A 12,962-nucleotide genomic window follows, 5' to 3' on the forward strand; every position below is an offset into this window, starting at 1 on the left:
GGACATTTTGTTTGTGTTTGATTATGAAAGCAAGATAATCACAAAAAAATTCTGCTGATGTCTCAAGAATGCTTTTGAAAATCAGGGATATATCTACAGTGATCAAAACACTTCAAGAAGATCATGAGATATATCAGATGATATCATTCTATCATGGTTGACAATGATATTACCAAATTGTATAATTTTAGATCCACCATACTAGGAATGTTGTGTTTATAACTACTCTAACTGAAGTGGTCTATCACATATCTCTAAATTTTAAAGGTTAAAAAGAAAAACAGTGTCTGAAGTGATGAAAGTAATTGGAACATTCACAGAACTGTAACAGTGGAATATTTAGTTTCCTAATTTATTCCATGAGTCAGAAATCCCTGTAGTTCCATGATCAACAGTCATTGCTTAAAACATTCCCAAAGACACGTACAAGCTGCATGGGCTATCATATTAGAATTACTTAGAGTTATATAGTACCTACTATGAACATAGCTATCTATTTTTTTCCACTGCTATTGATATTGCCTGCACTACAATGGGGACAGTCTCTCATCTCTAAAGCTCTTTCCTGTCAATGTATGTTAGAAAAATGGCAAAGTACATTCTAAGATGAAGACACGGATAATGCCACTCTCAGATTTAATTGACTCATGCAGCTCTCCAACCACCTACACCGGTTTATAGGAAATCTACAATCTGCCTACCAGTAATCTAGTGTTATTTTCACAAATTATATTAACTCTGTGCAACCACCATAGTCAAATCAGTATCATTTATCTTCTGTGAAGTTGTTTCCAGCTGTATCCTGTTTATAAACATGAGAAGGTCTGCAAATGTTAGAAATCCAAAACAACACAGTCAAAATGCTGGAGGAACTCAGCAGGTCAGGCAGCCTCTGTGGAAATAAATAAACAGTTGACGTTTTGGGCCCAGACCCTTCTTCAGGACTGGAAGGGAAGGGGGAAGATGCCAGGAGGACTATTAGAAGGTGATAGGTGAAGCCAGTGGGTAGGAAAGGTAAAAGGTTGCAGAGGAAGGAATCTTATAGGAGAGGAGAGTGGACCATCGGAGAAAGGGTGAGGGAGGGGGTTGATAGGCAAGTGAGAAGAGGTAAGAGGACAGTGTGGGGAATAAAAGAAAAAGGGAGGGAGAGAGAAAAATGTTTTAACTGTAAGGAGAAATAGATATTCATGCCATCAGGTTGGAGGCTACCCAGATAGAATATATTGCTCCTCCACCCTGAGGATGGCCTTATCCTGGTACAAAATGAGGCCATGGACTGACATGTTAGAACAGGAAAGTGAATTGGAATTAAAATGTTTGGCTACCAGGAAGTCCTGCATTTTGACAAATGGTGTGTTGGTGCTCAACCAAGCTATCCTCCGATTTATAACAGGTCTCACTGATGTAGTGGAGCCCGCATCAGGAGCACTGCACACAACAGCCAACCCCAGCAGATTGGCATGTGAAGTGTTGCCTCACCTGGAAGGGCTGTTTGGGGTCCTGAATGGAGGGGAGGGAGGAGGTGTAGCATGTTGGCTGTTGCAGGGGTTAGTGGGAAAGAACCAAAGGACAAGAGAATCATGGAAAGCCGAGAGAGGGGGAATGCCGTTCAGTAGTAGAATCCTGTTGGAGGTGGCAGCAGTTGGGAAGGATAGCATGTTGTTGGATGCAGAGGACCATCTTATCACTGTTAAGATGGCGGGATGATGGGGTTAGTGTGGACGTTCAGGATATGGAGGTGGAACAGGTGAAGGCAGTAGTGGTGAAGGAAGCCCTGTTCTTTGAAGAAGGAGGACATTTCAGATGTCCTGGAAGGGAAAGACACATCCTAGGAACAGATGTGGCAGAGACGAAGGAACTGAGAAAAGGGAATAGCATTTTTACAGGAGATGGGTGGGATGAGGTATAGTCAAGTTAGCCATGGGAATTGGTAGGTTTATAAAAGGTGTCAGTTGACAGTTTGTCTCCAGAGATGGAGACAGAGAGATTGAGAAAGGGGAGGGAGGTATTAGAAATGGACCAAGTGAATTTAAGGGCAGGGTGGACGTTGGAGGCAAAATTGATGAAATTGACGAGCTCAGCACTAATTCTGTCATCAACCTAGTGGAGGAAGAGTTGGGGAGTATTAATGGGGAAGGCTTTGAACATGGACTGTTCTACATATCCAGTGAAGAGGCAGGCATAGCTGGGGTCATGTGGGAACCCATGGCTACCCCTTGAGTCTGGAGAAAGTAGGAGGAGCTAAAGGGAAAATTGTCGAGGGTAGGGCCAGTTCTGCCAGATGGAGGAGGGAAACTGGTTGGCTCTTGCATTGAGAAAGAAGTGGAGAGCTTTGAAGACTTCTTGATGAGGGATTGAAGTGCTCTGGGACTGGACATCCGTGGTGAAAATGAGACAGTCATGGAATTGAAGGGTACTGAGGAGATTGGGGCCATGTTAAGTTTCAGGGATGTAGGTGGGAAGGACAAAATGAAGGCGAGTCAAGGTATGAAGACACAAATTCAGTAGGGCAGGACCAGGCAGAGACAATGTGCCTAACCAGACAGTCAGGTTTGTGGATCTTGGGTAGGTGATAGAAGCAAGCAGTATTCTCTTCATGTCATCCAGAAATGAGAAAGGGATTTGCTTTCTTATACAGAGCATTTTTAGGGTCATGGAGTTATGAAGAGCATTATGACATGATCAATATGAAGGTGCCTTTATTTTAGTTGATGTACATGATTAAAGTTAAAAAAGCAGTCATATAGCAAGTTTTCTTGCAAATTTACTTCTTTCCAAAAAGATGCACATGTAAAAAGCTGCTTTAGTCAGTTTAATTAAACCTAGATTTAATAACTAAATAGATTTAAAGACAAAAGATTTAAAGGTAAAAAAAACAATGAAGAGGCCAATTTCTAAAGAGAGCAAATGAGGAAGAAATCATGAATGTGATTATTTTTGCAGTGATTTATTTATCCAAATAAACTGCAGAAACGTATTGTGTGATATAACATTTCCCTCATTTGAATTGCTCTGGGCTTGTGAGAATCAAATGGTAATCTAAACACACAAAATGTTGGTGGAACGCAGCAGGCCAAGCAGCACCTATAGGGAGAAGCGCTGTCGACGTTTCGGGCCGAGACTCTTCGTCAGGACTAATTGAAAGGAAAGATAGTAAGAGATTTGAAAGTAGGAGGGGGAAGGGAAAATGTGAAATGATAGGAGAAGGCCAGAGGGGGTGGGGTGAAGCTGAGAGCCAGAAAGGTGATTGGCAAAAGGGATACAGAGCTAGAGAAGGGAAAGGATCATGGGACAGGAGGCCTAGGGAGAAAGAAAGGGGGAGGGGAGCACCAGAAGGAGATGGAGAACAGGCAGAGTGATGGGCAAAGAGAGAAAGGAAAAAAAGGGGAGGGGGAAAAAACAAAAAAAAACTAAATATATTAGGAATGGGGTAAGAAGGGGAAGAGGGGCATTAACAGAAGTTAGAGAAGTCAATGTTCATGCCATCAGGTTGGAGACTACCCAGCTGGTATATGAGGTGTTGTTTATGGAGGCCATGGTTAGACATATCAGAATGGGAATGGGACGTGGAATTAAAATGTGTGGCCAGTGGGAGATCCTGCTTTCTCTGGCGGACAGAGCGTAGGTGTTCAGCAAAACGGTATCCCAGTCTGTGTCAGGTCTCACCAATATATAAAAGGCCACACCGGGAGCACTGGACGCAGTATACCACACTAGCTGACTTACAGGTGAAGTGTCGCCTCACCTGGAAGGACTGTCTGGGGCCCTGAATGGTGGTGAGGGAGGAAGTGTAAGGGCAGGTGTAGCATTTGTTCCGCTAGCAAGGATAAATGCCAGGAGGAAGATCGGTGGGAAGGGATGGGGGGGATGAGTGGACAAGGGAGTTGCGTAGGGAACGATCCCTGCGGAAAGCAGAAGGGGGGGGGGGAGGGAAAGAAGTGCTTGGTAGTGGGATCCCATTGGAAGTGGCAGAAGTTATGGAGAATTATACGTTGGATCCGGAGGACCCTGTTTCCTATCATTTCGCATTTTCCCCCTCCCCCTCCTACTTTCAAATCTCATACTATCTTTCCTTTCAGTTAGTCCTGACAAAGGGTCTCGGCCCAAAACGTCGACAGCATTTCTCCCTATAGATGCTGCCTGGCCTGCTGCGTTCCACCAGCATTTTGTGTGTGTTGCTTGAGTTTCCAGCGTCTGCAGATTTCCTCGTGTTTGCCTGGTAATCTAAACAGGAGGTTTGATAGTAGGTTCATTTGATATGTTTTCTTGGTTGTAAAAACGCAATGTAAAAGCATAATTTAAGGTGTTTAGTTAGTGTTCTTCCAGCAGCAGAAACAGAAATCTCTGTAGCAAATAATGAAGTAAATGCAACAGAGAAAATAATTCTAATAAACAACAACCTATTGTCCAAAATATCTTTCTGTTAATTAATACTTTTTAAGCACTAGATTGCTAGTAGACAGTTTCAAGGAGACATATTCAAAGTTTGGTCAGCTGGAATTTTCCTGGGGTGCCCACTATTTACTGCTATGACTTCAGTGCAAGGTAAACGTGAAAGCATGAACAGTAGTAGAAATATCTATCCCCTGGTTGTAGAACTTGCTGTTTGCCCTAATCATTCACCGCTGATGGTTAGTGTTCCTCATTTAACCGTTTGAACATTGTTTTTAGAAAGATTATGGTGAGGCTGTGATGAGACTTGCTGTATGTAGGGGTTTGTTGTGGCTCATGGGAAAAGAAATCATTCCAGTGTTTCCTGGAAGTTTTCTCTGCTTGGAAAGTTTCAGTTAACTCAGAGGTCAGTGGCAAGCTGACGGTATTTATAGTTGAATGCAAAACCCTAGAGGCTTCTTGTCTGTCATTCAGCTTAGGGCTGACCATGGACTTAGATCTTTTGAGTGGGAAGTTCAGATCTGGTAAAATTACAACAGAAAATGCCCATCCCTTTTCTGACATCGTGCAGGGCAGTACATTTTCTATTTAAATGTGGGGCTTTCTGTTTAATATCTAAATGTTGGCATTCCTGTCCTCCTTCGTCATATTCTCTCTCATCCCATCCTTTCCTTGTATCTCTCTTCCTGTAGGTACTGCTGAACTGATCTCAAAACTACATTTCTTCTCGATCCAAATTCATTCTTGATTCACTACTTTCATCGAAGCAGATGGCAACAGGCCAGGTTTGGGATAGTTAGAATCCACCATACAGGAGAGATGAAAAGTTGGCAGTTTATGGTAGGGTGTTACTGTAAAGTCTTGCAGTTAGGAAGTGAGGAAAATGGCTGGGGTGGGAGGCACGGTTGCTAATAGTATAGTGTTGTTAGGAATTTGTCTTATCTCAAAGGGAAAGATGATGAACCATATTCAATCTTCTTTACAATGTTCCAGATTTGGTGCTCAAAGCTTTAGACAGCTTCTGATGTGATGTCTTCATCCTTAAACTATATGTGCTTCCATGGATTCTTCTTGATCTGCTCACTATTTCTAGTATTTTCTGATTCACTTTATATTTCCAGAATTTGTTCCATTTTGATCTTTAAAAAAAAACATGCAATCGACCACACCCCAACCACAGAACTGTCAGACCTTACTCATTAAGACTTAGTCACACTGATTCATGTATAGTACATGTACTTGAATTTTAATCTCACCATTTCCATTGTTTTTCCACTGGTCAAATTTAACATGGAAAGGTTATGCTTTTTTTTTGTGAACCTCAAGGGCTAGGAAAGATATTCCCAGCCCCAAAGGATATGAAGCTACCCACGTGGCTTCACCTTCTAGCTAGTCCTCCTTCCTCTCCCCACACCTTTTTATTCTAGCATCTTCCCCCTTCATTTCCAGTCCTGAAGAAGGGTGTTGGCCAAGATATTGACTATTTTCTCATTTCCAAAGGTGCTGCCTGACCCACCATTTTGTGTTTGTTGCTCTAGATTACCTGCTTCCACAAAGTCTCTTGTGTTTATTATTTAGTATATAATCCAAAACCATAAATACTCAACCTCAGGATTATAATCTTGTACCAAGATGCAAAAATAGCTTTAATTTCAAAGGAGTGGTTATTAGATGAACTCTTAATGGCTCACTGTTTGGAATTCATGGCTGCCTTTTAACAAACTAAATATTGAGAGGGAAAAACATTACCAGAAGAAGAAATTGATGTTCATGCCATCAGGTTGGAGGCTACCTAGATGGAATACAAGAAGTTACTCATCCACCCTGAGACTGGTCTTATCATAATACAAGAGGAGGCCATTGACTGACATGTCAAAATGGGAATGGGGATAGTAATTAAAATAGTTGGCCGCTGGGAAATTCACTTCTGTTGAGTGGAGCAGAGGTGCTCAACAAAGTGGTCCCCCAGTTTATGTCGGGTCTCACCAATGTACAGGAGGCCACATTGGGAGCCCTAGAAAGAGTCAATGACCCCAACAGATCCACAAGTGAAGTGTTGCTTCACTTGGAGGGGCTGTTTGGGCCCCTGAATGGAGAGAGGTAAAGGAGAGGGCGAATGGGTAGGTGTAGCATTGTCACTTGTTTGATTATATGCCAGGAGGGTAGATTAGTGGGGATGCACAAATGGACAAGGGAATCACGGAGAGTGATTCCTGCAGAAGCGGAGAGTTGGGGGCAGGTAAAGGTGTGTTTGGTTGTAGGATCCTTTGAAGATGGTGGAAGTTGTGGAGAATGATGAGTTAGATGTGAAGGCTCATGGTAGGTGAGGAAAAGAGGAACATTATCCCTGTTAAGGCAGCAGGAAGAAAGGGTGAGTGCGGATGTCTGGGAAGTGGAGGAAATATGGGTGATGACAGAAGTATCTACTTTAAATACAGTATACAAACAACATTATCACATTTACACATCCGTATTACTAAAGGAATGGAATATCCCACCACTTATGGTGGGAAAGACACCATAAAGCCAACCAGAGTGTATCAGGTCAGTTTAGGATCCAGCAGATGCCATGTGACTGCCATAAAAATGCAGTGTGAAACAGCAGAATGCTCAACGTAATCGTACACATACAGTTAAGTACAAATAATGAAGTTGAACTGAACTTTGAAGTCTGATTCTGAGCGTACGTAGCAACATGAAGGGATACCAGTGGGTTAATTATGAGAGTATACTGGGGAAGACATTGAATTGTGTATGGTCAGCAGATTGACAAGGCAATGTTTGTGTGTGAGTGAATGCACATGTGCAAGGAGTGTGCTTACTAAGCGCTCTCCATCGCAGACATGTAGTGAAGTCTCTCCATCAGTGAGGATTGTGTGGTCTAGTCACCATGTTTCTGGTGCCAACATAGCAGGCTCACAGTTTACTAACCCTAACCAGTACGTGTTTGGTACGTAGGAGGAAACCAAAGCACCCGGAAGAAACCTATGCGGTCATAGGGAGAAATGTAGAAACCCTACAGCATGATACAGGCCCTTCGGCCCACAAAGTTGTGCCAAACGTGTCCTTACCTTCGAACTACCTAGGCTTTACCCATAGCCCTCTGTTTTTCTAAGCTCCATGTAGCCATCCAGGAGTCTCTTAAAAGACCCTATCGTTTCCACTTCCACCGCCGCTGCCAACAGTCCATTCCATGCACTCACCACTCTCTGTGTAAAAAACTTACCCCTGACATCTCCTTTGTATCTACTTCCAAGCAACTTAAAACTACACCCTCTCGTGCTAACCATTTCAGCCCTTGGGAAATGCCTCTCATTAACTTGTACATCTCCATCAGGTCACCCCTCATCGTCCATCGCTCTAAGGAGAAAAGGCCGAGTTCACTCAACCTGTTCTCATAAGGCATGCTCCCCAATCCAGGCAACATCCTTGTAAATCTCCTCTGCACCCTTCCTATGGTTTCCATGTCCTTCCTGTAGTGAGGCAACCAGAACTGAACACAGTACTCCAGGTGGGGTCTGACCAGGGTCCTATATAGCTGCAACATTACCTCTTGGCTCTTAAACTCAATTCCACGATTGATAAAGACTAATGCACCATATGATTCTTAATCATAGAGTCAACCTGTGTAGCAGCTTTGAGTGTCCTATGGACTCGGACCCCAAGATCCCTCTGATCCTCCACACTGCCAAGAGTCTTGCCATTAATACTATATTCTGCCATCATATTTGACCTTCCAAAACGAACCACCTCACACTTACCTGGGTTGAACTCCATCTATCACTTCTCAGCCCAGTTTTGCATTTTAACTATGTCCCGCTATAACCTCTAACAGCCCTTCACACTATCCACAATACCCCCAAACTTTGTCTCCTCAGCAAATTTACTAAGCCAACCCTCTATTTCCTCATCCAAGTCATTTATAAAAATCACAAAGAGTAGGGGTTCCAGAGCAGTTCCCTGAGGCATGTCACTGGTCACTGGCCTCCATGCAGAATATTGCCCATCTACAACCACTCTTTGCCCTCTGTGGGCAAGCCAGTTCTGGATCCACAAAGCAATGTCCCCTTGGTTTCCATGACTTCTTGCTTTCTCAATAAGCCTTGCATGGGGTACTTCATCAAATGCCTTGCTAAAATCCATATACACTATATCTACAGCTCTACCTTCATCAATGTGTTTAGTCACATCCTCAAAAAAATTCAATCAGGCTCGTAAGGCACGACCTACCGTTGACAAAGCCATGCTGACTATTCCTAATCATATTATGCCTCTCCAAATGTTCAAAAATCCTGCCTCTCAGGATCTTCTCCATCAACTTACCAACCACTGAGGTAAGAGTCACTGGTCTATAGTTTCCTGGGCCATCCCTACCCCCTTTCTTGAATAAGGGAACAACATCCACAACCCTCCAATCCTCCAGAACCTTTCCCGTCCTCATTGATGAAGCAAAGATGATTACCAGAGGCTCAGCAACCTCCTCCCTTGCTTCCACAGTAGCCTAGGGTGCATCCCGTCTGGTCCCAGTGACTTATCCAACTTAATGCTTTCCAAAAGCTCCAGCACATCCTCTTCTTTAATATATGCATTTTCAAGCTTTTCAGTCCACTGCAAGTCATTGCTACAATCGCAAAGATACTTTTCCGTAGTGAATACTGAAGCAAAGTACTCATTAAGTACCTCTGCTATCTCCTCTGGTTCCACACACACCTTTCCACTGTCACACTTGATTGGTCCTATTCTCTCACATCATATCCTCTTGCTCTTCATATACTTGTAGAATGCCTTGGGGTTTTCCTTGATCCTGTCTGCCAATGCCTTCACATGGCCCCTTCTGGTTCTCCTAATTTTATTCTTAAGCTCTTTCCTGCTACCCTTATAATCTTCTAGATTCCTATCATTACCCAGTATTTTGAACCTTTCATAAGCTCTTCTTTTCTTCTTGACTAGATTTACAATAGCCTTTGTACACCACGGTTCCTGTACCCTACCATCCTTTCCCTGTCTCACTGGAACGTACCTACTCAGAAATATCCTCTGAACATTTGCCACATTTCTTCCATACGTTTCCCTGAGAACATATGTTTCCAATTTATACTTCCAAGTTCCTGCCTGATAGCCTCATATTTCCCCTTACTCCAATTAAATGTTTCCCTAACTTGTCTGTTCCTATCCCTCTCCAATGCTATGGTAAAGGTGATAGAATTGTGATTGCTGTCTCCAAAATGCTCTCCCACTGAGAGACTTGACACCTGACCAGGTTCATTTCCCAATACCAGATCAAGTACAGCTTCTCCTCTTGTAGGCTTATCTACATATTGTGTCAAGAAACCTTTCTGAACACACCTAACAAACTCTACCCCATCTAAACACCTCACTCTAGGGAGATGCCAATTAATATTTGGGAAATTAAAATCTCCCACCACAGCAACCGTTATTATTACTCCTTTCCAGAATCTGTCTCCCTATCTGCTCCTCGATGTCCCTGTTACTATTGGGTGGTCTATAAAAAAACACCCAGCAGAGTTATTGACCCCTTTCTGTTCCTAACTTCCACCCACACAGACTCCATAGACAACCCCTCCATGACTTCCTCCTTTTCTGCAGCCGTGACACTATCTCTGATCAATAGTGACCCCTTTTCCATGATACTTCTCGCATTAAAATAGACACATCCTAAACCATAAGACTGAGTGATTCCCCTCTCTATCACCTGCCTATCCTCCCTTTTGCACTGTCTCCAAGCTTTCTCTATTTGTGAGCCAACCTTCCTCTCTTCAGTTCAGTTCCCACCCCCCAGCAATTCTAGTTTAAACTCTCCCCAATAGCCTTAGCAAACCTCCCCACCAGGATATTGGTCGCCCCGGGATTCAAGTGCAACCCGTCCTTTTTGTACAGGTTACACCCTTCTGGGAAATCTGAATCCCAGCTCCCTGCTTCAATCCCTCAGCCACGCATTTATCCTCCACCTCATTCTATTCCTCTACTCACTGTCGTGTGGCACTGGCAGTAATCTCGAGATTAATACCTTTGCGGTCCTGCTTCTCAACTTCTTTCCTAACTCCCTGTATTCTGTTTTCAGGACCTCCTCCCTTTTCCTACCTATGTCATTGGTATCAATATGTACCTACGACCTCTGGCTGTCCACCTTCCCACTTCAAGATACCATGGACGCAATCAGAAACATCCCAGACCCTGGCACCTGGGAGGCAAACTACCATCCGAGTTTCTTTCCTGCATCCACAGAATCACCTTTCTGACTCCCTAACTATAGAGTCCCCTATCACTGCTGCCATTCTCTGCCTTGCCCTACCCTTCTGAGCCACAGGGCCAGACACTGTGCCAGAGGCGTGGCCACTGTTGCTTCCCCCAGGTTGGCCTTTCCCTCCAACAGTACTCAAACAGGAGTACTTATTATTAAGGGCGACAGCCAATAGGGTAGTCTCTAGTATCTACTTCTTGCCCTTCCCTCTCCTGACTGTTACCCACTTCTCTGTCTCCTGTGGTCCCGGGGTGACTATCTGCCTATAGCTTCTATCTATCACCTCCTCATTCTCCTGGACAAGATGAAGGTCATCGAGCTGCATCTCCAGTTCCCTAACGTGGTCCCTAAGGAGCTGCAGCTCGGCTCACCTGGTGCAGACGTGGCCGTCCGGGAGGCCGGGAGTCTCCAGGACTTTCCACAGCTGACACCGAGCACAGAAATCCAGCCTCACACACATACTTTCTGTCTTTATTTTAAACAGATAACCTACCTGGCCTCAACCCTTTATCGTTGAAGCCTTGTTGAGCTAACGTCTTCCTACTCTGTCTCCCACTACTCCGTCGCCCGCTCTGTAAATCTGTCTTCCTTTTAAACTCTTCCCGCTGCTCCCACTGGCCGACCTCCACGCACTTGCACAGTCAAACCGCTGAAGAAATAACTGTCACTTGCAAGCTCCTTACAGACAGCGTTGGGAATTGAACGCTGATCATCGATCACTGCCGCTGCGAGACCGTGGCGCACCATATGCCACCATGCCACTCCATCCTGTCCTAGTTTCCAAGCTGGGTCTCTGATGGGTAGAATGAAAGGGCCTCATTCAGTCTAACTTCTGTGAAAGCAATAATTCCTTAAATTTCATGCAGAAATTTGAGCAGGAGTATGGCAACTCACAGGATTGCTGCCACAGTTACACCCAGCAGCAGAGACAAATCAAATGCAGCACACTTCTTCAACCAAAGGTTTAACCCTGCAGCACCCACAGCAAGAATATCAATTGTAAATAGTTTACCTACAGTATATTAGATATACAAACACTCAACAATCAGATATGGAAGTTAAGAGTTAGAAGAGACCTTAATTATAGCCTTAATACTTCTGAGTGTGAAATACACTTCATTTATAAATGAACTATAATTTGTTTGATGGAAGTCTTTGATTGAGCACTAAATTACTAAAACTCTGATCAAGCTGCAGCAGATTAATTAAACCTCTATTACAAACCTCAATAAATTTTTATGAGTGATGTCAGTGATGGGGATGTGTGCCATTTGGAGCAGAGGTGTACAACAACCCAACCCCTCCCCTTATGTTGTGGTATATATAGACAAGCATTATTGTGTTTTTGTAATTACTATAATCATAATTCATAACTGCCTTGAAGGCAAACAGTAGAGAGGCTTTAGTTAACCTAGAGGTACAGTGGATCACTTTAGGATGCCCAGTTTCTGGTCTTTCTAGATTGAGGTGTGTGTGTGTGTGTGTGTGTGTGTGTGTGTGTGTGTGTGTGTGTGTGTGTGTGTGTGTGTGTGTGTGTGTGTGTGTGTGTGTGTGTGTGTGTGTGTGTGTGTGTGTGTGTGTGTGTGTGTGTGTGTGTGTGTGTGTGTGTGTGTGTGTGTGTGTGTGTGTGTGTGTGTGTGTGTTGGGAAGTGGATTAATAAGCAATGAGAAGTCTGGAAAAAAAATTAGCCACAGTATATCACACCTTAAAATCAAGTCAAGTTAAAGCTGGGTTGAGAATAACAAATTATTTGCCACAAAAAGAAAACCAAAAGAAATAAATAAGGCTCCTCCAAACGTTTTAGCTGTAGCTGGTTTAAAGATGAGTTGCACCTCGCTCTTCATATCAGCAAATTATAGAATATTTTTGGATTTTGCCCTGAATCTGGGGACAATCCAGTCACCTCAGGCACATTCTGTACTTCCACACCACAGTGCAAAAGTTTATAACACAATATTGCTGAACATCTACATTGGCAGGAGACAGAATGACATATCATTACCAATCATCTCAGTCAGTGACCTGATTTCAGCATAAAAAAAGTTGGAATGTAAATGGAAGAAGTCTGGTGACTCTAATCCTGTGTTACTATTTTACATCTGTGTTGTTACTAAAAATCGTGCAATTATTTTACAACCATTAGATACAAATTTAAAAACTAATGATCTTTACCAAAAAAAAATGTCAAATGGAAACCAACCTTGAAGCAGACAAGACTTATTGTAATGCTGGAATTTTGGAAGAACATGATGTAACTAGAATACAACTGTGTATTTTAGCAATGATTTCACTTCTGAACCGGCAGTA

At 43.3% G+C, this 12,962-nt stretch overlaps 1 long non-coding RNA gene across 2 annotated transcripts in view; it reads right to left on the minus strand.

Annotated features, from left to right (window-relative positions):
* LOC140738082 (uncharacterized) overlaps nt 1–12,962 on the minus strand; it is a 104,848-nt gene that overhangs the window by 72,217 nt on the left and 19,669 nt on the right. The gene's annotated exons all lie outside the window — the stretch shown is intronic.

The sequence above is a fragment of the Hemitrygon akajei genome, chromosome 13 (genome assembly GCF_048418815.1).
Source record: "Hemitrygon akajei chromosome 13, sHemAka1.3, whole genome shotgun sequence".
NCBI lineage: Eukaryota > Metazoa > Chordata > Chondrichthyes > Myliobatiformes > Dasyatidae > Hemitrygon > Hemitrygon akajei.